The sequence below is a fragment of the Elaeis guineensis genome, chromosome 2 (genome assembly GCF_000442705.2).
Source record: "Elaeis guineensis isolate ETL-2024a chromosome 2, EG11, whole genome shotgun sequence".
NCBI lineage: Eukaryota > Viridiplantae > Streptophyta > Magnoliopsida > Arecales > Arecaceae > Elaeis > Elaeis guineensis.
The window spans coordinates 124,252,669-124,275,678 of record NC_025994.2 but is presented as its reverse complement, the minus strand read 5'-3'; positions in this window follow the sequence as shown (position 1 = coordinate 124,275,678).

The window sequence follows — 23,010 nt, the reverse complement described above, 5'->3', positions numbered from 1 at the left end:
ATTCAAGAATCTCTCACCTTCTCCAAATCTCCTAGTGAGTTGAAGACCCTGCAACGAATTATAAATATGAATAAGACTTTCAGTATCCAATATCCAGGTCACCGTTCTATAAGAGAGAAGTTACAAGGTGTTATTATATAAGTACCTTATTTAGCAACTAATTGCTTCTTCTTCTTTGACCTGTTCGGTTCAAGAGAAGCGATATACTGAAGACAGTTCCTCTTCCAGCGATCCTGCTTCTTACAAAAGAAGCACTCTGTCTGACTTTGATTAACCTTGAATTTGAATTTCTGGGACTGACTCCCAGCACCAAGCATTTTCTTATTCTTCTTCTTTTTTCTTTTCTTAAAGGGACGATGACTATCCGAAGAACATCATCCCACTAGATTCACTATCTCCTTATGGAGCTGGTAATCTTTCTCAAAAGTCTATAGTAACCCTAACAGATCGTGGTAGTTGACTACAGGCTTCGTTATTCTGAAATGACTGAGGAACGACAGGTAGGACTTGGGTAGAGAGTTTAGGATCGCATCCTTCCCCAACTGTTCATGCAAAAGGAAGTCGAGTTTGCTCAATTTTTTAATTTGCTTGATTATGTACAATACATGATCGGTAACAGATGCACCCTCCCTCATCCAGACACTGAAAATGATGCAACTAATCTTGTGCCGCTCAACATCATCAGGAGTACCAAGAGAATCTCTCAACACTTGAAGCATTTTCTCTGACTGAGCTTCTTCAAATTTTTGACTGAACTTGTCATTCATGAAGGCCCGCATGATGTAATGAACCATGGTGCGATTGTTAAGCTACTTCAAATAAGTATCTCAGACCGCTTTTCGAGCGTTAGGAGCAGGCTCCTCAGGTGTCGGATCCGTTATCACATAAAGGATCCACTTGTGCTCCAGGACAATCTTTAACTTTCGATATCAATTATCGAAATTTGATTCAATAAGCTTTTCACTGTCCAACAATGATCGGAGTGACAAGTTTGAGGTCATATCTGCACACAAAAAAAAATATAAAGCCTAATTAATATATAAATTTATTAATCTTAAAGACTTAGACTTTAATCTAAAAATTCTTCCACTATTTTATACGAATTGATAGCCTCTACCTCCAATTCGAAGAATTATCTTAATTTCTTAGCGGATACTAGAATCCACACAGATTATATATAGGTCCGAGGATGGCTCGATCAATCCATATATTTTTATGGATAGATTTTCAATCAATTATTTCTTCAAACAACTTCTAGTATTTAATTTAGTCCTCGATTTCATTTCAACAGGCGATGGGCCTCCACTGAAAGTTTCGATTAGGTCAAATCATTAACATGAACCTACTCAGTGATTTTACCTAATGAGTGATCAAATTCGAGGATGGTCCGATCAACCCAACCATCATTAGATAGTTCAACAGAGTCATCATATGATGAATGATAATTCCATCATTCAGAAAGAACACTAAATAGATGGCGCCTGCAATGTCAATCAGAAATGATGGATCCATTACACTCACCTTAATGGGAGGCTATGATTTAATTATCATCATAACCAGCTCATTTTAAGAACCTAATAATTTAGAGGGTTTAATCGATTTAGAGAAGAGAGAAAAAAGAAAAGATCAATCAGTAGACCACAATCCTCCTACTGACTTCATCAAGTTACTGAATCGGGTTAGGTCATGCTGATTGAATTGGCACCTAGATTAGTCACACTGATCAACTTTAATGGCATTAGCTAACTCGAATCACTTAACGATCTAATCAAATCTAGTTCACCAAATTGGTCAGGTAAGTGAAATCGATGGGAGAGTCTACTAAACTTGCCTTAGATACCATCGAAATGGTCAGGTAAGCCGCTCCCAATTAAAAATCACTGGTCAAAATGCCAAACTTACCTTAGACACCAATTGGTTAACTAGTTTCGATTTGACCAACCTAATAATTCAGATTCAACCACTAAGCTACAATCAAGGTCCATTTGGTCTAATCAAAGATATGGACTTGACCATCTACAACTATTGTACTAGAAAAATTCTGATTAATCTAATTTAATATTTGGTTAGACTTAATCAATTTTTCTATATGGTCAATCAATTCTTTGATTCTAACCTTTGGTCTAATCCAATTAAAGAGGACCTGATTTGAGCTAATCCATGCCCCATATTTTATGCAATGTCATTAGATTTAAATCATAATTCTAGACTCAATTAGCTTGATACTTAATTCTCAATTAAGTTTTGCATCAACATGATTAAGGTTCTGAAAATAATTTTTCATGTAAACTTTTTACATCAGATCATAAAATCTTTTAGATCAAATTTATTTTTTTTAATGATTTTAAATCAAAATAATTTTGATTAAACAAAATTAGATGTAACTAACCATCTTCACAACTTGCATCACATACAACAACACATAGGGTTTCAAGATCTAGGGTTTTGTAAGAAAGTAAGTTTTCTCTTTTCGCTTTCTTCTTCATGGGACCTCACGGTGGCACTCCTACACACTATGAGGAGTATCCCATTGAATGAAAAGAAAAAATCATGAAATTCTACTTACTCTTATGATCGGACTGCTTGATGATTACCTAATCCGAGTACTTTACTACTCAAAACATCTAATCTAAATAAATAATAATTAGATCCAAAAATAAATTAATTTAGATCTAATCTAAATCATAAATAATCAGATCTAATAATAAAAAATTAAATCTAAAGTCATATTAATTCATATCAAAACAACCTGACTCTAATATCAGTTAAAAGAAATATGCAGTAGTATAGTACATATAATTTTAAAATTTTATGCAGTAAAAATAATAGATTAAATAATTTAATCTTAATTATATGTATAAGATCTAATCTTAGACTACCATATCAAGATCTTTGATATAAAAAATATATATTTTAGATCTAAAAATAAAAATTACATCGATCTCATCGATGCTGAAATTTTAGATCTAACTATTAGATCTAACATAGGAATCAAAACAAGTTAGAGATCGTTGTCAAATAAATTTTGATCTTGATCTCCTCTGATCCAATGATTGGAGAGGATGTTTCTCAGATCGCTCACAGCCACACAAAGTCGTCTGGCCTCTATAAGAAAATTCACGTGAAGACTGGCGCAGATCAAGGGCTCGGAGATGTTAGTCTGCGAACAACTTCGATAGCTGATCTTTTTCTTCTTCTACAAGTACTTTAGATACTTCAAAGTGATAGAAGATCTGAAGGAGGAAGAGAGGAGGAGAAGGAGAGGCTCTGAAAATAAAAAAATTTATAAGAGAATTGATTATTGGACATCCTAGAGAGGGGATCCCTTTTTATAGACTAAGAATTAGGGCTTTCCAAGGAAGGGAGCTATAAATCAACATCAAAATCTCCTTTTGGCATCTCAAAAAATTCCGAAAAACATCTTAGGGCATGGAGAAGAAATCTGAAATCTCACACACCAAAGAATTTTTCAAGAAAAATAAAAAAAATAATATAGTATCAACAATATACCATATATGAAAAATCTCTTTTCTAATCTGTATCTCATCTCTAATTCAGATCACATTCGAATGAGACAAGAGATAATATTATGACTCATCAGCTATTGCCGTCCACCCTTATTGGATCCTCTCTCATAATGCCAAAAATCATAATCCAAATCCAATTAGGCATGGAGAAATTGTCATGGATCCAGATGTGGCGCAAAAGATAAGGATAGAATCCTAGTCTGACTTAGACTCTTTATTTCTAATTCAATTTTTAATTCAAATTAAATTTGGATTGAAACCACTGATAGAAATGAACTTAATCCAATTATGAATCCAAATATCTCAACAAATTCCTAACCTAATTAGAAATTAGCTGAGTCCAAATCCTGATTGAATCAGAATTAAATTTTTCTTATAATCAGATTTGATCATATCAATCCTAATCTGAGTCGAACTGAATCTAATTCAGTTAGACTTATTTCAAAGCTCTTTATTCAATCAAGTTGAGTCAATTAGTAATCTAATTACTAATTAATTCTTCATAAATAATGAAGTTTCAGTCCCAATGAGACTCTCCCACAAAGTCCTAGTCCAAGTAGGACTCTTCACCGGAGTCACAATCCAATTGGACTCTTCAGCCATCAGATCTGATCAAATCTTCTAATGCGTATGACTCCATATGTTCGAACCTAAATCGGTAGCATAGGAACAACTTCCTATACCAATCAATATAACCATCTAGCAATGATGATCCGATGACCAGATAAGTCGAAGTTTTGCAAAGTAACCTTTTAGAACCTACTGACGTATGGTTATTGTAAAATTCATCCCTTTGACTCAAATACTTAAGGTGACCTAGGATTTAACTGTCAATCTTAATTAAGTCGACCGCATTGTATTTCAACCTTTCAAATCTATCTCATGGACTATCCTGAATAAGATTTTGATAAATTAAAATACACTGATGCATATCTCCTACCAATTCAGAGAGATCAATTCTATCTTGACTCACACACCGACTTGATAAGTATTTGATTGCACCCAGTATCCTTCCGTCACTAGGTTAAAAATTCAGATGGTCTGATATTAAAGTACAGTAAGTTACCATGATGGTCTTAGATCTGAGAGACACTTATACACATATCCTTTACGAGCTACTCTTGACAGCAGAGTGCTCGACACATGGTCACATTTAATGTGAATGTATTCCTACATTCCATCTGCATACCATAACAGTGTCTCCATACTCCTTGGTTAAGAAGATAACCAACTCATATGACACACAATGATCTACACTTGATATTGCACTACAAGAAATTTGATTTTTTGCGATGAAATTTTAGCGACGAAATATTTTTCGTCGCAAAAAAGTAGGCTTTTGCAACGAAATTTAAATTTCATCCCCAAAAATTAGGTATTTGCGACGAAAAAAATTGCGTTGCAAAAAGTTATATCTTTTGCAACAAATTTTTTTTTTTGTTGCTAGAAGTTCATTTTTAGCGACGAAATTTTTTTTCGTTGTAAAAAATATTTTTTTTGGCAACGAAATATTTTTTTTCGTAGTTAAAAATTTATTTTTTGCGACAAAAAAAATTTGGTCGCCAAAAAATTATATTTTTTACGACGAAATTGATTTTTCGTTGCTAAAAAAAAAGACTTTTGCGATCAATTTTATTTATATTTAGCGACGAAACTATTGCGTCGCTAAATTTTATTTTATTAAAAAATTTTTGAATATTTTGCGACGAAAATTTAAATTTCGTTGCTAGAATTGATTTTTAGCGACGAAAGTTTTTTCATCGCAAAAAAATTTTTTTTTGGCGACGGAAAAATTTTTCGTTGCTAAATTTTTTTTTACGATGAAAATAGTTATGTCACCAAAAATTGAATTTTTAGCGACGAAATATTTGTTTCGTTGCGAGAAACTTGATTTCCCGATCATTTGCGACGAAATTTAATTTTCGTTGCCAAAAATTAATCATTTGCGACGAAAATATTTTTGTTGCAAAAAATAAATTTTTTCGTGACAGAATATTTATTTTTAGCAACGAATTTATTTCGTCGCTAAATATTTTTTAATTAAAAATAAAACCTTTGATATTCTGCCCTAATTGAAAAAACCAGCTTGATCTCCCTCCCGGCCCGATCTCCGTCGCGGTCATCCAAATATTCTCCCTCCCCGATCTCCGGCGACAGTCGTCGTTCCCCGGTCGCCGGTCGTCCTTCCCGATAAGTCCTCTCCCTCCCCGCCACCATCCTCTCTCTCTCTCTCCCTCCCCACCGCCGTCGAGCCCTCCCTCCCCGCCACCGTCGCCGCTCGAGCCCGCCCCCCGTTGCTGATCGAGCCCACCTCCCAGCTTGCCGGCCATCTCCCTCCCGCCTCGCCACCCTCTCCTCCGCGCACCGAATCCTCCCTCTTCTCTGCCTCCTTCCCTCCGGTTCCCTCCAATCCGTCGAAACCCTAACCCTCCAATCCATAAAACGAAGGTGGCGGCCACCTCTCCTCCCTCCCTTTCCTCCTCCTTCCATACTTTCCTCCTATTCTTCCTCGCCGGCCGCCGCCGAAATGACTACCTCCTCCTCCTATTCTTCCTCGCCGGCCAAGGATAAGGCCCTCGTCGCCTCCAAATCCCTCCTCCACATCACCACCCCCGACAAGCCTGACGCCGTCCTCGCCTTCCTCCGTCGCCACGCCGGCCTCTCCCCCCGCCAGCTCCACGCCTTCGTCCGCCGTCGCCACGCTGGCCTCTCCCTCCCTTTCTCAGTCTGTCTGGTTTTTTTGTTTTCGTAGGGCCGCCGCAGCCGCCGCCGCGTCGCCGCCGGGCCGCCACCGCCGCGTCGCCGTCGGGCCGCCACCGCCGCGCCACCGTTGGGCCGCCACCGCCGGTTGCCGCGGATTGTCACCATCACTGCTCACGATTGAAGGTGAAACCAATTTTTTTAATTTATATATTTTTTTAATTTTTTTAATTAATTTTAGTCATTAAAAATAATTATTTATTATTTTAGTAATTAGATATAATGTTAGATATAATTATTTGTTTGATATAATTAATTTTAATCATGATTTAAAAATATTTTTAAAATATTTTTTTTTAATAATAATATATTAATTGTAGCATAAAAAATTTATAAGCCTTAGAATTTTCGTTCGAGGATAGCGTGCAAAAACCAATATTTTTTTTTTTATGAAAAAAATATTGGTGCTTTACACACTATTCTCGAATTGTCCTCGTGGACAGTTTGGGCACGTGAATGAATTTAATATTGCAACACATGTGCTTCTATATCGCAGAGTTTTATCGATATTTTCGATCATGTTCTCTGGATACATAGCACAATTTTAATGCTTGTGTATCTGGAGAACTGCGTCGAAATGCTGCCGAAATTTTTTTGGTATACAAGACATGTATTGCAATATTAAATTCTTACGTTCCTGAATGGAAAAGGACCATCACCCTATAGGTAGGAGATATAAGGCGTTAGTCAACTATTATTACATAAAATTGATTGTATAGTTTGCATCATAAATATGTAGGTATGGATCGTGGTTGGATGTCTTTGCGTGATAAGTTCTGTCCCGAGTATATTACGGGTGTGACGACTTTTATGAATGTGGCGTCCAATCATACTAGAGAAGATGGGAAAGCTCGTTGTCCATGTCGTCGATGTAGGAATTTATTTTGGTGTACCTTATCGGACATTCAGAATCATTTATACGAACACGGTATAGATGTGACTTACAAGAGATGGACTTGTCATGGTGAAGATTTGCCGACTAGCTCGAACATGTTGTCCAGGAGTCCCATAAATCCGTCGTCAGTCGGTGGATCATGCAGTCGTGAAAGACAAACACTTGGTGAAGAAGGATCTTCATCCAGAATTATTTGAAGTAAATGTAGAAGCGAGAGCAGAACATCAGCATTCCATTCCGAGACAAGAAGCTGAAGAGGACATTAATATATCTATAAATGATAGATTCGAGCGTCTATTAAGAGATGCACAAAGTGATGTTTATCCTGGTTGTAAGAAGTACTCTCTGTTGTCCGCCGTAATAAAGTTATTACACATGAAGACACTTGGTAAGTGGTCAAACAACTCGTTTAATTGGTTACTCAAATTTTTGAAGGACTTACTGCCAGAGGGAGAGTTACTTCCGTCAAGTCATTATGAAGCAAAAAAATTATTGAAAGGACTCGGTTTGGGAGTCGATGACTTGGGCCTACGCTGTGAAAAGATACATGCATGTCCGAATGATTGTGTTCTATTTCGGAAGGATAAACAAGATCTACAAGCATGTCCAATTTTTCATTCAAGCAGATGGAAAGAAAGTCGTGGTAAGGATAAGAAGAAAAAGAAAATACCATGCAAGATTCTGCGGTACTTTCCGATTACACCACGATTGCATCGATTGTTCATGTCGAGGCATACTGCTTGTGACATGCGGTGGCATAAGGAGGTAAATAATATGGATGATGATGTCATGAGACATCCATCAGATGGAGATGCATGGAAATATTTTGATCGTGAACATCCATGGTTTGCAGCTGATTCACGAAATGTCAGGCTAGGGTTGGCAACAGACGGATTTAATCCATATGGTAATCTTAGTACTGCTTATAGTATGTGGCCTATTATGGTATTTTCTTATAATTTACCACCATAGAAGTGCATGAAATCACCTTTTAATCTATTGGCCTTGTTGATCCCGGGTCCCCGTGCCCCTGGAAGAGACATAGATATATTTTTAGAGCCATTGATCGAAGAGTTACAATATTTGTAGGAAGAAGGATGCGAAACATATGATCATGTTGTAGGAGGCATCTTTCGTATGCATGCAGCATTGCTTTGGACAGTTAACGATTTTCCTGCATATGGCGATATTTCTGGATGGTGTACAAAAGGGTATAAAGCATGCCCAACTTGTAACGATGATATTACATCGGACCGTATTCGCGGAAAGATTTGTTTTACCGGCCATCGACGTTTCTTGCCCGATGATCATAGATGGAGGAGAAGTCTTAAGTTCAATGGCAAGCATGAACGACGTGCGCAGCCAAGATTCTGGTCTACAGACAATATTTTAAATCAGTTACCAAACCCACAGGATGTCATATTTGGTAAGGGTCTGGCCAGCCAAGTAGGGGTGCGAACAAGTATCGGAAATTGGAGAAAAAAGAGCAAGTTGTTTGATCTTCCATATTGGAAAACGCTTCTTGTTTGACATAATCTTGACGTCATGCATATTGGAAAGAATATATTTGATAATGTATTTTATACCATTCTCAATATCGAAGGAAGAACAAAGGATACCGTGAAGGCTCGTCTTGACTTAGAGGATATGCGGATTAGAAAGGAATTACATTTGATTCGACGAGGGGATAGGCTGGTGAAGCCATTGGCATGTTATACACTGAATCGAAGAGAGAGAAATCAATTTCTTTCATATTTGATATCAGTGAGATTTTTTGATGGATACGTCTCAAACTTGAAACGGTGCATCAAGTCGAAAGATGGGAAGATCGTCGGGATGAAAAGTCATGATTGTCATGTACTTCTACAACATGTGCTTCCAGTTGGTTTGCGCGAATTGTTGCCGGATAATGTGTGTGATGCGTTACTTGATCTGGGAACTTATTTTCGAGACTTATGTGCGAAGACATTGAGACGAAGTCAGATCGACATATTGGAGAAGAAGATTATCATTACTCTCTGTAAGCTCGAGATGATATTCCCTCCCGCCTTCTTTGATATCATGGTGTATCTTTCTGTTCATCTTCCACATGAGGCTAGATTGGGTGGGCCAGTACATACAAGATGGATGTACCCAATTGAAAGGTAATTGCATGATATTGTAATATTTATTATTCATTATTGTATTCTTATTATATGTGATATCAATTGATAATTTATTGAATAGGGAGATGCGTGAATACAAGAGTGCCGTCACTAACAAAGCACGGCCTGAAGGTTCAATAGCAGAGGCACATGTTATGAATGAATGTCTGACGTTCTGCTCTATGTACCTTCGACGAGTGGAGACCAAATTTACAAGGCCACAGCGGAATATTGATGTTGACGAGATTCTGACCGATGGATTGTCCGTGTTCTCCAATGTTGCCCGACCATATGGTAAAAAAGATTTTCGAATGTTGACACCACAAGAAATGGATGACATGCATTGGTATGTGCTAAACAATTGCGAGGAGGTAGAAGCCTACATGATGTGAGTATATACATTTAATTTTTATTTGTTGATATATCAATGAATGCACGTGGACTCTAAATTAAAATATACATGGTATTACTGTATCACTTCAGAGAACACGAAAGTGAGCTCAGAAGAAGTAATCCTACATTAGTAGCGGCACGACATAGGAATCAATTCGCATCATGGTTTGACGAACGGGTAAGTTATGTTCATGTTCATCCATGATTAAAAGTTTGTTTATATAGTATTTATTTTGTCAAATTTAACCTGCTTATTGTTCTTTTAATTGTAGATAGCTCAGCTACGTATAGACAATCCTAACTGTATCAGTAATGACTTAGCTGCACTTGCACGAAAATCTGACAGACGTGTATCAGTATATTCAGCATGCATAGTCAATGGTGTACGATTCTTAACGGAAGATCGCGATCATGATCGAACCACACAGAATTGTGGAATAAGCGTGGAGGGCGAGCACAATTGTTATAGAGTTGAGATATAGTGGTCTTCGACGGATTGTGTTATTCAAGTGTCGATGGTATGACTTAGGACGACACAGGCCAATTGTTATAGATCCTCAACTCGTCAGTGTCCACACTGGTCATGTATGGTATGAAAGTGATCCTTATATTTTTGCAAAGCAAGCAAGACTAGTGTGGTATATTGATGATAACAAAATGAAAGAGCCTTGGTGAGTTGCAATAAGGGCTCAGCATAGGCATTTGTTTGATCCTGCACTTTTCACATGCCCGAACGATGAACATCTTGAGAATGAAGTCTGTGCAATTATTGAAAATGAAGCATATCAAATGCAAGCACCAGATAACATATTAGTGCCAGATGATACGATTGACATAGGACAATTACAAAGAGACGACTATGAACCTGAGGATGTTTCTGTTGTTGGATCGTCGATAAGGGCACGGACACGAGCACGATCCAATAATGACTTCGTTAACGACAATGATGATAGTACTTTAGGGTCGAAGTCTTCTATGACTCCCGTCGAAGATGACTATATGGACACGAGTTCAGAATCTGAGAACAATAATTAATATGAATAAGTAATTCAATTTATTTTTTTTTTATTATATCATGTAATACTTGAGTTTTTTTGATTACTTACTGATTTAAATTATTTTAATCATTGCAGCATCATGACTGGTCCTGGACGTAGACATTCACGGGGTAGGCAGCAGGCTCCGCTTGATGATACACATCCTCACTTTAGCATTTTGCATGATGAGTCAGAGGATTTAGATGAGACTCAGTTGCCCGAGTCCACAGAGCCGCCTAGTGCTCAGCCAGAGCTTGCCCAGCCGGAGGCCATGGTACCGCAGCATCATCCCCTTACAGGTACATCTCTATCAATTTATAAACCATATATATTTTTTTGTTATATGCATTTAGTGATACATGATATATGTTCATTTCATCAATTTTTACATGTAGGAACACAGCATCGACGTGCAGTGCGTGGTCCTAGTAGGGGTCTTGTTTTGGAAAAATATGTGCATACACACAATGAAAAACCGAAGGTACATATATTTTGGGATCATCCGGTTGGCACAGAGGCTAGTATCGTCGCAAATGAGATCAGTTTGTATATGTGGAATCATTTTCCGTGGGCTGCTGAAAGTTTCAAGCATGTAGCTCCTCGATACCGTGATGCTCTAGTCTCTCACATCAGGGTAAGAATTAAATTTGGATGTCTTACATATCATTACATGATTCATATTATTTTTGGTTATATAAATAAATTTTTTATTATATGAATAATTTCATGTATTTACTTTTTGGTATGATTACTGTGTAGGATAATATTGACTTCGAGGATTGCACTGACGAAGAAGTGACGGTATGTATTCTCAAAATGGCTGCAAATAGATACAGAGATCGGCGATGTAGGCTTCATAAATACTGCAATGAGCTGCAGGCGAAGGGGATTGATCCTGTGACCCAGCCATACAGAAATTGGGCTGGGTCTAGTGACGATTGGCGGTGGTTATGTGAGTATTTTGGAAGTGAGGAATTTCAGGTATGTCTAGTGTTCCAAGTTTTTTTAATTATGTTATGTCCTTTATTGGTTATAATTGTATGTATTTTGTAGCGACGATCGGAGGCGAATAAGGTGAATAGGAGCAAGATTGATTCTATTCACACGCAAGGAAGTGCCTCTTTTGCACAAGGAATGAAGAGGATGGTACGTAACTACATTTGCAATCATACTTTGTAACTTTTTATTAAATATTTACATTATTTTGATATCTTTTTTTTCTTTTTTTTTTGTTTGAACAGGGACTATCCGGAGTCGACGCCTATGCTAAATTCTATCAAAACAAGAGTGGCGAGTTCGTGATCAAGGAGGCGAGGCAGCGTCATGTAAGTATCATTACTCTACATTTTGAATACTTTTAAAGAGTTTGAAAAAAATTTATGATTTTATTTGGTTTATTGTGAAGGAAAAAATGTTAGAATTGAGAGAGCAGGCGACGAGGGAGGTGGGATCTGATGGTGATACTGGATCGCAGCAGGTTTGTTTGATGACAGATGATACGATTTTGGATACCGTCCTCGGACGGCAGCTAGGATCTGGTCATAGCATGCGGTCCAAAAAATCACGCAGTTCATCATCTGGCCGGTCTGATGATGCATCAGTGTCAGAGGCAGTTAGGACATCCATGAGCATGATGCAAGATCAGATTAGTTACTGGATGAATCGTAGTCAGACGCTCGAGAGGATCGTAGCTGCGATGGCGGGACGGCTCGGTATTGATGCCTCTGAGTTAGCACCTCTACAGTCACATGATGTCGCCTCTGCACCACCATCGCGACACGTATCGAGTCAGGGATCGACGCCTGGAGGAGGGAACGAGGCCAATGAGTCAGATCATACTTAGTTTGTACTTATTTTAAATTTAAAATGATGTATGGACTTATATTTTTGTATATGACAAAGATGGTTATGAAACTTTTTGTTATTTGAAATTGGTCTTTTGACTTAGAATATTTTTATTGTGTTAACATACTGTTTATTTAAAATATGTTTGATCAGCTAATTTGTATTTGAGCAGGTTTTTTTGGAAAATTAATAAAAATTTTATTTTTTATCCAAAATTTATTTTAGCGACAAAATATTAATTTCGTCGCAAAAAAATTTGTGAACCCAAAAAAGTAAAATATTTATTATTCATTGCGACGAAATTTTTTATTTCGTTGCTATTTTTGCGACGAAAGTCTTAGTTTCGTCGCTAAAAATTATAACTTTTTGCGACGAAATTTTTATTTCGTCGTAATTATGGCGACGAATATTTTTATTTCGTCGTCCTTATAGCGACGAAATTATTATTTCGTCGCCATTATAGCGACGAAATTTTTTTTTCGTCATAATTTTTGCGATGAAATTATTTCGTTGCTATTTTTGCGACGAAAAAAAAGTTTCGTCGCTAAAAATTTAAACTTTTTGCGACGAAATTTTTATTTCGTTGCAATTATAGCGACGAAATTATTATTTTATCGTCATTATAGCGACGAAATTTTTTATTTCGTCGCCCTTTTAGCGACGAAATTTTTATTTCGTTGCTATAATAGCGACGAAATTTTTTTTCGTCGCAATTATAGCGACGAACATTTTTTTTCGTCGTAATTTTTGCGACGATTATTTTGCGACGAAATCCGTCGCTAAATTTTGCGACGAAATTCATTTTCGTCGTAAAAAATAAGAAAAATTTTTTTTAAATCAAAATATTTAGCGACGAAATTTTTTTTCGTTGCAATTTTAGCGATGAAAATTTAAGCTCTTGCGACAAAATATTTTCGTCGCTAATACAGTACATAACTTCATCGTCTGGGTTTACTATTTTTTGCGACGAAATAAAATATTTTCGTCGCTAAGGTCTTTTGCTACGAGGCTTTCTCTACAAATTTTTAGCGACGATATATTTCGTCGCAAATACTTTTAGCGACGAAAATAAGATTTTTAGCGACGAAAAAATTTCGTCACAAAAAATTAAATTTCTTGTAGTGTTGTCATCGTCCTAGTAATAGCGTATCGTTTGATCGTGAATATTTTTAAGAACTTAACGATAAATTCTCCTTTGTCGATTAATAATAATCCTAAGGACTTAATTACAATACAGGAGTTCAAAGATGATCAATTTATAGTGAAAATATCAAATAATTTTTATTAATAAAAATTCATATATAATTTACAAGATGAGCACAATCGTCTAACGATTGACTTTGGGACACATTTTCCAACAACCTCCTTTCTTCGGTAGCCATATTCTTACAACTAGAAGAGTAGCAATCAAGCCAATCTAGAGCTTACTCCAACTAGTTGGGGATGATATGTGACAAAAAATGTTCGTTACACAACTTTTAGAAAGTATTCCTCTAATATCATTTTGTTATTTTATTTTGGCTACCCGATACATATGGAAGCAAATCTTCAAAGCTAAATGGTATGTAATGAATCTAAGATTACTTTAGAACCCAAGTTCATAATAATTTTATGGTCGCTAATAGTGATGCCTCAAATCAATGTGGCAAAAATAAATATACCTCTTTAAGGAGCTAGTGAAAGAGTTATTCCCTAGCACTGGATCCCTTGTTAGAGCATCCTAGTGAGGAAAGGTTTAGTTTACCTCCATTCTGTGATACTTATTTGGAGATGGAGGAGACATTTCCCCATGTGCTTTTCCAATTCCCCAAAGCAGGAAGGATATAGTGGTTGTCGGATATACCTTCCTCTATCATTACATTCCCCTCCCCAATGGATGACGTTCTAGAGCTTCCAAAGGGTGGCATTAATAGGAATTACTTTGGAGGAAAAGTGATCAAATTAAGCACTAATATTACTTACCACATTTGGCTGAATCAGAATGATTATGCTTTTGAAGTTAAAAATTTCATTATTTAGACTTATTTTCATCATGATAGCACTGATGCAAGCTTCAGAGATCATATGCAATACGGCCAACAGAAGATCTATGGCTATTAAAATAGCCGGGACTCTTCTTTAGCAAGTTCTATGCTTTCTCAAATATTTTTCCTCACTTAAGAGCACCTACCCCTCAATTATCTAAAGATCAACTGTGATGATGGTGTTCGAGATGAAGGCAGATGGGAGGAGATAGATTTATGATTAGAGCTCCAAGCTCTTCATTTGTGGTGGCAAGAGTTTTCCATCTTTACGATTACTAAATCAAGAGTAGGGATGGCAAAATTGACATAGTAGGGATGGCTTAGGGGGCTGGCTATTTGACATGCTACCGCAGTCCTCTAAGCCAACCACATACTTCTAGAGAGAGATTCTAGTATGGTTGTAGGTTGGGTGAGAAGGCATCATTGTTCAACTAGTACCCACCCACTTCTAATAGATTTTTGGAGGATTGTCGAAGACTTACTGAGTTCGTAGTGACTGATATTTTTAGAAAGGTAAATGATGTTACAGGCTGGGCGATCTCTTATGTGGGTGCAAGTCACATCATGCACATATTATGAAGAAGAAGAAAGAGAAGACTAACCAATTTAGCTTGAAAAAGAAAATTAGAAGTTGATCAAAGAAAAAGACCCCACCATGTCTTCTTCTCCTCCCCCATCAGACAATAGCTGCTGCTCACCCTATCGCTACAAAAGAAGGGAGAAGGGGCATGCAAAGAATAAGAGAAGAAGAACAATCCTTTCGCAAGCCATCTATAATCATCACCTCAACATACAAAAAGAAAAGAAGAGGAGGAGGAGAAGCTAGAGAAGAAGAAGAAGAAAAGAGAAAGAGAGAGAGGAGGAGTTCGATTGCTCACCTCCTCTCTCAAGGAGAAAGCATAGGGAGAGAGAGAGGAGGTAGAGGCTTCTTTGTCGATGTCCAAGAAGTTTGGTTTATGCATAGGGGATGGACCTTTATTTATATTTATATGCTTGCCGAATGGAGCCGTTATAAGCTTGCTTACGTGTCAAGCCACGCGAACATTAGGTAGGTGTATTCACTACTAAATTTCTTGTGACTCAAAATTAATTATGACTTCTAAAGAATTTGTATTGCCAACTCAGAACCCACGGAGAAATCAAATCGTTGAGAGTCAGCTCTAGAGGGTCTAACATTGGTTGGATGAAGTTGCTCACGATGCACCTATCTTTCCTATCCATGAATATGTGTGTTGCTTCATAGGTGGATAGGTCCACTGCTAAGATGGTGGACCTATCTTTTTAGTGCTAGTTCTTTGCTATAAATATATAGAGGCGATTTTATGATATTTGGTAACTATTTTTTGGCTAGGCCTATATTATTGTTAGGCCCTAACATCCTTGTTTTGGTAGCCCTATTCCTACAACTAGAGGAATAGCAATCAAGCCAATCTAAAGCTTACTCCAACTAGTTGGGGATAATATACGACAAAAAATGTTTGTTACGCAATTTTTAGAAAGTATTCCTTTAATATCATTTTGTTATTTAATTCTTAGCTATCCGATACATATAGAAGTAAATCTTCAAATGTAAATAACATATAACGAATCTAAGATTACTTTAGAACTCAAGTTCATAATGATTCTATGGTTGCTAATACTATTGCCTCAAATTAATGTGGCAAAAATAAATATGCCATTTTAAGAAGCTAGTGAAAGAGTGATTCCCCGGCACCGGATCCCTTGTCAAAGCATCCTAGCAAGGAGAGGTTGAGTTTACCTCCATTCCATGATACCTGTTTGGAGATCGAGGAGACTTACAATTTCCCATATGCTTTTCCAATTCTCCAAAGCAACAAGGGTATAGTGGTTGTCGGATATACCTTCCTCTATCATTACATCCCCCTCCCCAATGGGCAACGTTCTAGAGCTTCCGAAGGGTGGCATTAACAGAAATTACTTTGGAAGAAAATTGATCAATAGTGCTTATATTACTTATCATGTTTGGCTGAATCAGAATGATTGTGCTTTCGAAGTTAAAAATATGTTATCTAGACTTATTTTCATCATGATAGCACTGATGCAAGCTTCAGAGATCATATGCAATGTGGTCAATGGAAGATTTATGGCTATTGAAATAGCTGGGACTCTTTTTTAGCAAGTTCTATACTTTCTCAAATGTTTTACCTCACTTGAGAGCACCTACCCCTTAATTACTTGAAGATCAACTTAATTTGATGGTGGTGTTCGAGATGAAGGCAGATGGGAGGAGCTAGATTTGTAATTAGAGCTCCAAGCTCTTCACTTGTGGTGGCAACAGTTTTCCATTTTTTTACAATTACTAAATTAAGAGGGCGTAGGAGGCCGGGTATTTGATATGCTACCATAGTCCTCTAAGCCAACCACATAGTTTTGGAGGGAGAGTCTAGTATATATGGTTGTAGGTTGGGTGAGAAGGTATTATTGTTCAACTAGTATCCACCCATTTCTGATAGATATTTGGAGGATTGTCGAAGATTTATTGAGTTCACGATGACTTATATTTTTAGAAAGGCAAATGGTGTTATAGACTGGGCGGTCTCTTATGTAGCTAGTCGCAGCATGCATGGACATATTATAGAAGAATTTGTCTATAGCACCTATCCAACTTTAGGACATTTTGTACTTAGACATCTTGGGTTGATTTATGGCAAGGTGAGATGAGACATTCGCTGTATCAAAAGAAAAAAAAAAAGTGATCCATAAACAAGTTACATAAGAGAATATGGGATGTGTAGATGAAACAACTACCAATACCCAATGTGTGCATGCCATGTAGTTAAGTTGCTTTTCTACTGTCAGTGGACCTTCGCTAGACAAGTTATTCAACACTACAAAAATAGGTTACATATTTTGGAATCCCGAGGTTAATTGCTTTGTGTGGTCAAAATGGAGAAAAAGAAGGGTTAAAGTAAATTTATAATTGGCTGGCATTTGTTTGTCATCGCAGCATGGTGGTTAGTCCACAAAAAGAGCAATAGGAGGACCTTTAGGCAAAAGATTGGTTCTGTTCAAGAAATTACCAAGAATCAGTATTGGGAGAATACATTCGATTACTTCCTACAAAGACTTTCTTGGCTGCATGCTAGGAACTTATTAGATCCGTGATCCTTTATTGTACTTGTGTCTTTTTTTTTTCTAATAAACAGAAAGGTGCGCAGACATGAGCTATACAACAAGCCGGGGTAGCTTTCCCATAAATTACGATGCCTAAACCCACGTAGAGATGGCATCCATTTTGAGAAAATCACTTGGTCTAACAATCAAAGATATATATATATATATATATATATATATATATTTGATAGAAACAATCAAAGACTTTACTAGCTCAATAAATTACACTCCTTCGTTACCTCATAAAATAAATTGATGGATTGCAGTCATTTTTTCTCAAAATACAGAAAAAAGAGGAAACTAAATAAAGCACATTTGAAGCATTTGCACGATATTATTAATTATGCAATAAGAAATAGCTTTTCCTATAAACTCCTATCCCTAAACCAAGTGAAGGTGGAATCCATTCTGAGATCACTTGGTCTAACTATCAAAGATTTTGCTAGCTCAATAAATTTCACTCGTTCATTATCTCATAAATTTAATTTATGGATTATGGTCAGTTTGTTTTTCAAAATTTAAGAAAAAAGAGGAAACTAAATAAAATACATTCGAAGTATTTGTACGATGATTAATTTGCTCAATTTTTTTTGTTTTATTTTTATTTTTTTTTAGCAACCACTCTTCACTTTATGGATTCTAAACATAAATAACAAATAAAAAAATATCACAACATGCCAACTAATGTCTGCATGTCCACATGCAAATTAAAGTTGTTATTCACAGACCACAACAGGATGAAAAATTTGTAATTACTTTGTAATATGTGGAATATCTCTACATTATCCGAATAAATCACAGATTTCTAGAATCAACCTTATTTTGAAAATTGGCAAGCCCACTGTATTTAACTGAAATCAACCACACCTATACTGAGAAATTTCATGGTAACACAGAATTGCCAAATCCCAATTGCCGGAACTCATGATAACTATGAATGTAATTTAAGAGGTCATTCCGATCCTATCTTGTTGTCTCGAACAATCTAAACCATATCTCTCATTAATATTTGTTGCTCTCGCTATTTATCTAACATTAACATACTATATAGCTGTTGAAGTAAATGCATTATCAATGCTCCCTCGATCAATTCTATAAAAAGGCCCCGAGGGTGATAGCCCTCCACGAACCAACCTCCTTCATCTTCCATCTCACATCAATCGAAGCTTCCTCTCCCCCTTTCCTCGTTCCTCGTTATCAGCAATGGCTCCATTTGAGTAACTTTTTTTTTTTTTTTTTTTTTGATGTTTTTAACATGCGGTTCCTTCCCGAACCCATATGTGACGAAGAAAGGTGGCGGACCACCAGTTTTTTTTAATATCTGATCCTTCCTTTATCCATCACCATACCGAGCGAGCATGTATTTTTGTAGGGTGATCAGAAATTAAAAAAGAAAAGAAAAGAAAAGCAAAAATTGTTCTTGGTGGATCAACAGGGACTTCTTGCTAGAGTCCGATCTATATAGGGACTGATCATTAAATATTTAAGTTTCTTTTTCTTTATCGTTTTTGCTCGCGTCATTTGATCATTTTCCTGATCTCTATATTGCCATGGATGCTCCATCACTCCCAAGATCTTACTACTCTTCATGGGGTGAGGGCAGCGGCAACCTGGACATCATCATGCAGTCCGCTCCAAGCTCTGCCGATCCCCGACGCATCGACCATGCGGGTATCACGTTCCAGCAGAACAATAAGTGCATCCTGATCGGCGCCCCTGCGGCCATGGAGAACGTCGTGGACCTCACCCCGCCGATCCACGAGACATGGATTGAGAGCCTCCAACGTCTCGCATCCTTCGAGCAAACGGAGGCCGCCCAGGCCATCTCAGCTCACATCCGCTCCACCCCCTACCTTCCCGTATCCCTTCAAGACTACTTCATCAACGTCATCTTCGCTGAAGCCCAACATGCTGCCCGGATAGCAGCTTCCAGGGAGCATCGGACGGTAAGGATGGTCTTCCAACTGAACATCTCCGTCGACATGTTGTTCGACGATGATTACGTCGACTCCGACGAGGAGGAGGCCGATGGGGAGGCGGCTGGAAATGTCGAAATGGATATTGCTGCGATGGGCTTGGGGGATGATGCCGGGGTGGATGCGGCCGCGGAAAATGTCGAGGAGGAGGATGCGGCGTTTGGGGTGATCGAGATCGAGATAGTGGCGGGGAATGAGGCTGCCGAGCCGGTGGATTTGGAGGCGGTGGAGACTGTGGGGGGATTATCCCCTGAAGCTATTGCAAACCATCTGACTGTCGATGATTTCATGGGTGGAGATCCGGTGACGTGTGTGATATGCCTCGAGAACATGGTGGAAGGAAGCCCGGCAGGGCGGCTGCCTTGCGACCATGTCTTCCATCCAGGGTGCATTACTGATTGGCTCGAGAGAAGTGGGACGTGCCCTATTTGCCGTCACCAGTTGCCAGGCAGTGATGATTAGAATGCCTTCCAGACTGTTTGGAAAAATTCGGTGGCAAGAAGACATGATGTTAGCATCATCATCAAATTAAAAAAGAAAAAGAAAAAAAAGAGATGATGCTAGGGAAATTGTGTTATCTATCTTATCCACCTTTTTATGTTATCCATCTCAATTGAAAAATAAAAAAGTTGGAAGGCAATTCTTCCAAATATCCATTTGTTTGTTTTCATGTGTAAGAATATTTCCTTCCATTAATTTAAATTTTTTTCTTTCATATGATCTGTTGATTTTTAGGAGGATTAGTCTTGGCATTATAGTAAGATTGCTCCATCATGAACTGAGGTTTGTGGATCCGAGATATAAAAATAGCCTCTCTACATGTAGGGATAAGGATGCATATATTTGACTCTTTCCAAGCATATCCTACAACTGCAAAAGGCTCGAGCACTAGACCAACCTTTTATTTATTAATTAATTTTTAAATATAATATTTATATAACTGATTTCTCCTAATTTTGGCAACTTCAGTATCAACTTATTATTTGCTTAAAAGAATAAAAAGGAAAATGATGTCATGTGTTGGAACAACCAAGGAATTTCGCTATATCGGCATTGTCTTGTGTTTATATTAACATATTCATGGTATGAAGCAAACTATTTCTTTGGAATTTACACTATTGTTGAAGGCTTAAAGGGTGTAACATGAAAGTTGAAAGGGTGTGATGTGAACATAATTAACCAAAACTCTCTAATAATAGAAGTAGAAGCTATCAGCCTATTTGCAAAATAAGGGTTTGCTCCTCGAAAACAAGTGTAACAAGGGTCTACCACATGCAGCTATAAAGGCCTTTAGGAGCTTGAGTTTATATATCCAATAAGCCTTATGTTATGAAATATAAGAGTTTTGTAAATTTAAAGATGGATTTTTTTAAAAAAAATATTTCTATAAAATTAATGAGAAATAAATCGATCGTTTATCAAATCAATTTATTATATTGTTCTTTATTACATCACTCAATCCATAGTTACTGTACAACAAGTCTCATTGCACCAAAGAATAGATAATGAATGCCTTGAGTTGAGAACGATATTTGCAAATCTCGCCCACAAGTTTATTGAAGATAAGTGGTGAACCCATCAAGTCCTTTTTTTAAAAAGTTAACTATTTTTGTTATTTAATCTGTCGTCGTCCGACGTTTACATTAGGAAGCCTTACTTGACTGAATATAGTGAATGATCAATTTCACATAAGAACTATAACTATATTAGGATTATGTTTAAAAAAGGAAATTAAAACTTGGCTCAAGTAGGAATGCATTTTGGGACATCAGCATTGGATCTTATACCTGTAATATATGAAAAAGTAATGTGAAATCAAAGGATTAAATTAGATGGAGTTTGTGTTAACCTTTTTCTTTTCTTTTTTTATGCTTTGTACTCCACAGTTTTTAAAATCAAAAAAGAAATGTAAACAACAAAGAATGATAACCTGAAATCTTCATATATGAACCCGCATGTCAAGGAACAAATAAAATAAATTTGCTATCCATGGCTCATAAGTAGATGAAAAATTTGTCATTAAAGCATATAACCTAATAAAATCTATTATCTACATTTATCCATGGTATATTTGAAAATCATTTAGTACCTACAATTCTTTGATAGCAACTAATTTGCGAAGTCTCCATCAAAGATCACATTATTTTATGACATATGACACTTACCACTAGCTTCGAAGTTACAATCTAATGATGAAATCAAATCTTTATTAATTTTTATGTTTATCAACCCATGTTTTATACTTTTATATATTAAAATCTAAAAAATATCTGCAGATTCCTTCCTTGTATATCGACAGCTATCACACCGATCGAAATTCTTCTTATCTCCAATGCAATGTATTAGATATGCTGTTAATGACCTAAACAATATGTGTAGATTCTCACCTTCTAGACAGCTATGATGACCTAAATTTTCTTTAATTATCTCCAATTAATGAAGTAAATTAACTATGCTATTAATTCATTTCTAAAATGAAAACAATGCTATCAATTAATGCTTATCCTCTCTGGAGAAATTATATTCTACATCATATACACCGCATTAGACTAATCATCACGGTTCCTTCCCATGGGTTTCGCCCACAGAAAAGAAGAAGGATGATTGGTATGATATAAGGTCATTGATGCACATCATTTTTTTTTTTTTTTGATAGAAAATGGGAGGGAGGTCCACGAAATTCATTAAAAGAAGGGTGTTATGTACAGTGTTATAGTGCATAGAATTACAAGACACTTATTGCAGATGCTTGGGATCATAACTATAGGTCCCACCATCAAGTTAAAATATCCCATGCAGATGTCCGAATAGGTGACACGAAATAGAAGAAGTGATCAATGAATGAAGGCTCAAGAGTACAGGAAATATTGATAGTGTTTTTCTGTTCCTCTCTTAACTTCTGCGGTGACTTCCAACCTGTTCATTCGATCGTGCCCTATTTGAGAGCTCTAAGAGCTTTGTCGAATTCAATCTTTATTTAGCGATCACAGCATGAGGTCAGTTCGGCAAACATGATGGGCAGAAAAGAGTAGGTGGCATTGGGGAAGAAAGCTCCAAAGGTGAATACTCTTCTGTTTCTTTCCTTCCATATACTCTTCTGTTTCTTTCCTTCCATAGAATCCAACATAAGCAGATGCGACTACCATATCCCAAGTTTGAGGGCTGATGCTGTTGGAGATTATCTGTTTATGATCATATCCCATAACTAGAGGATGGAGGTGAAAGTTATATGTACCTGAAGATTGTTTACTATATGCTGCCAAATTATGTTGGA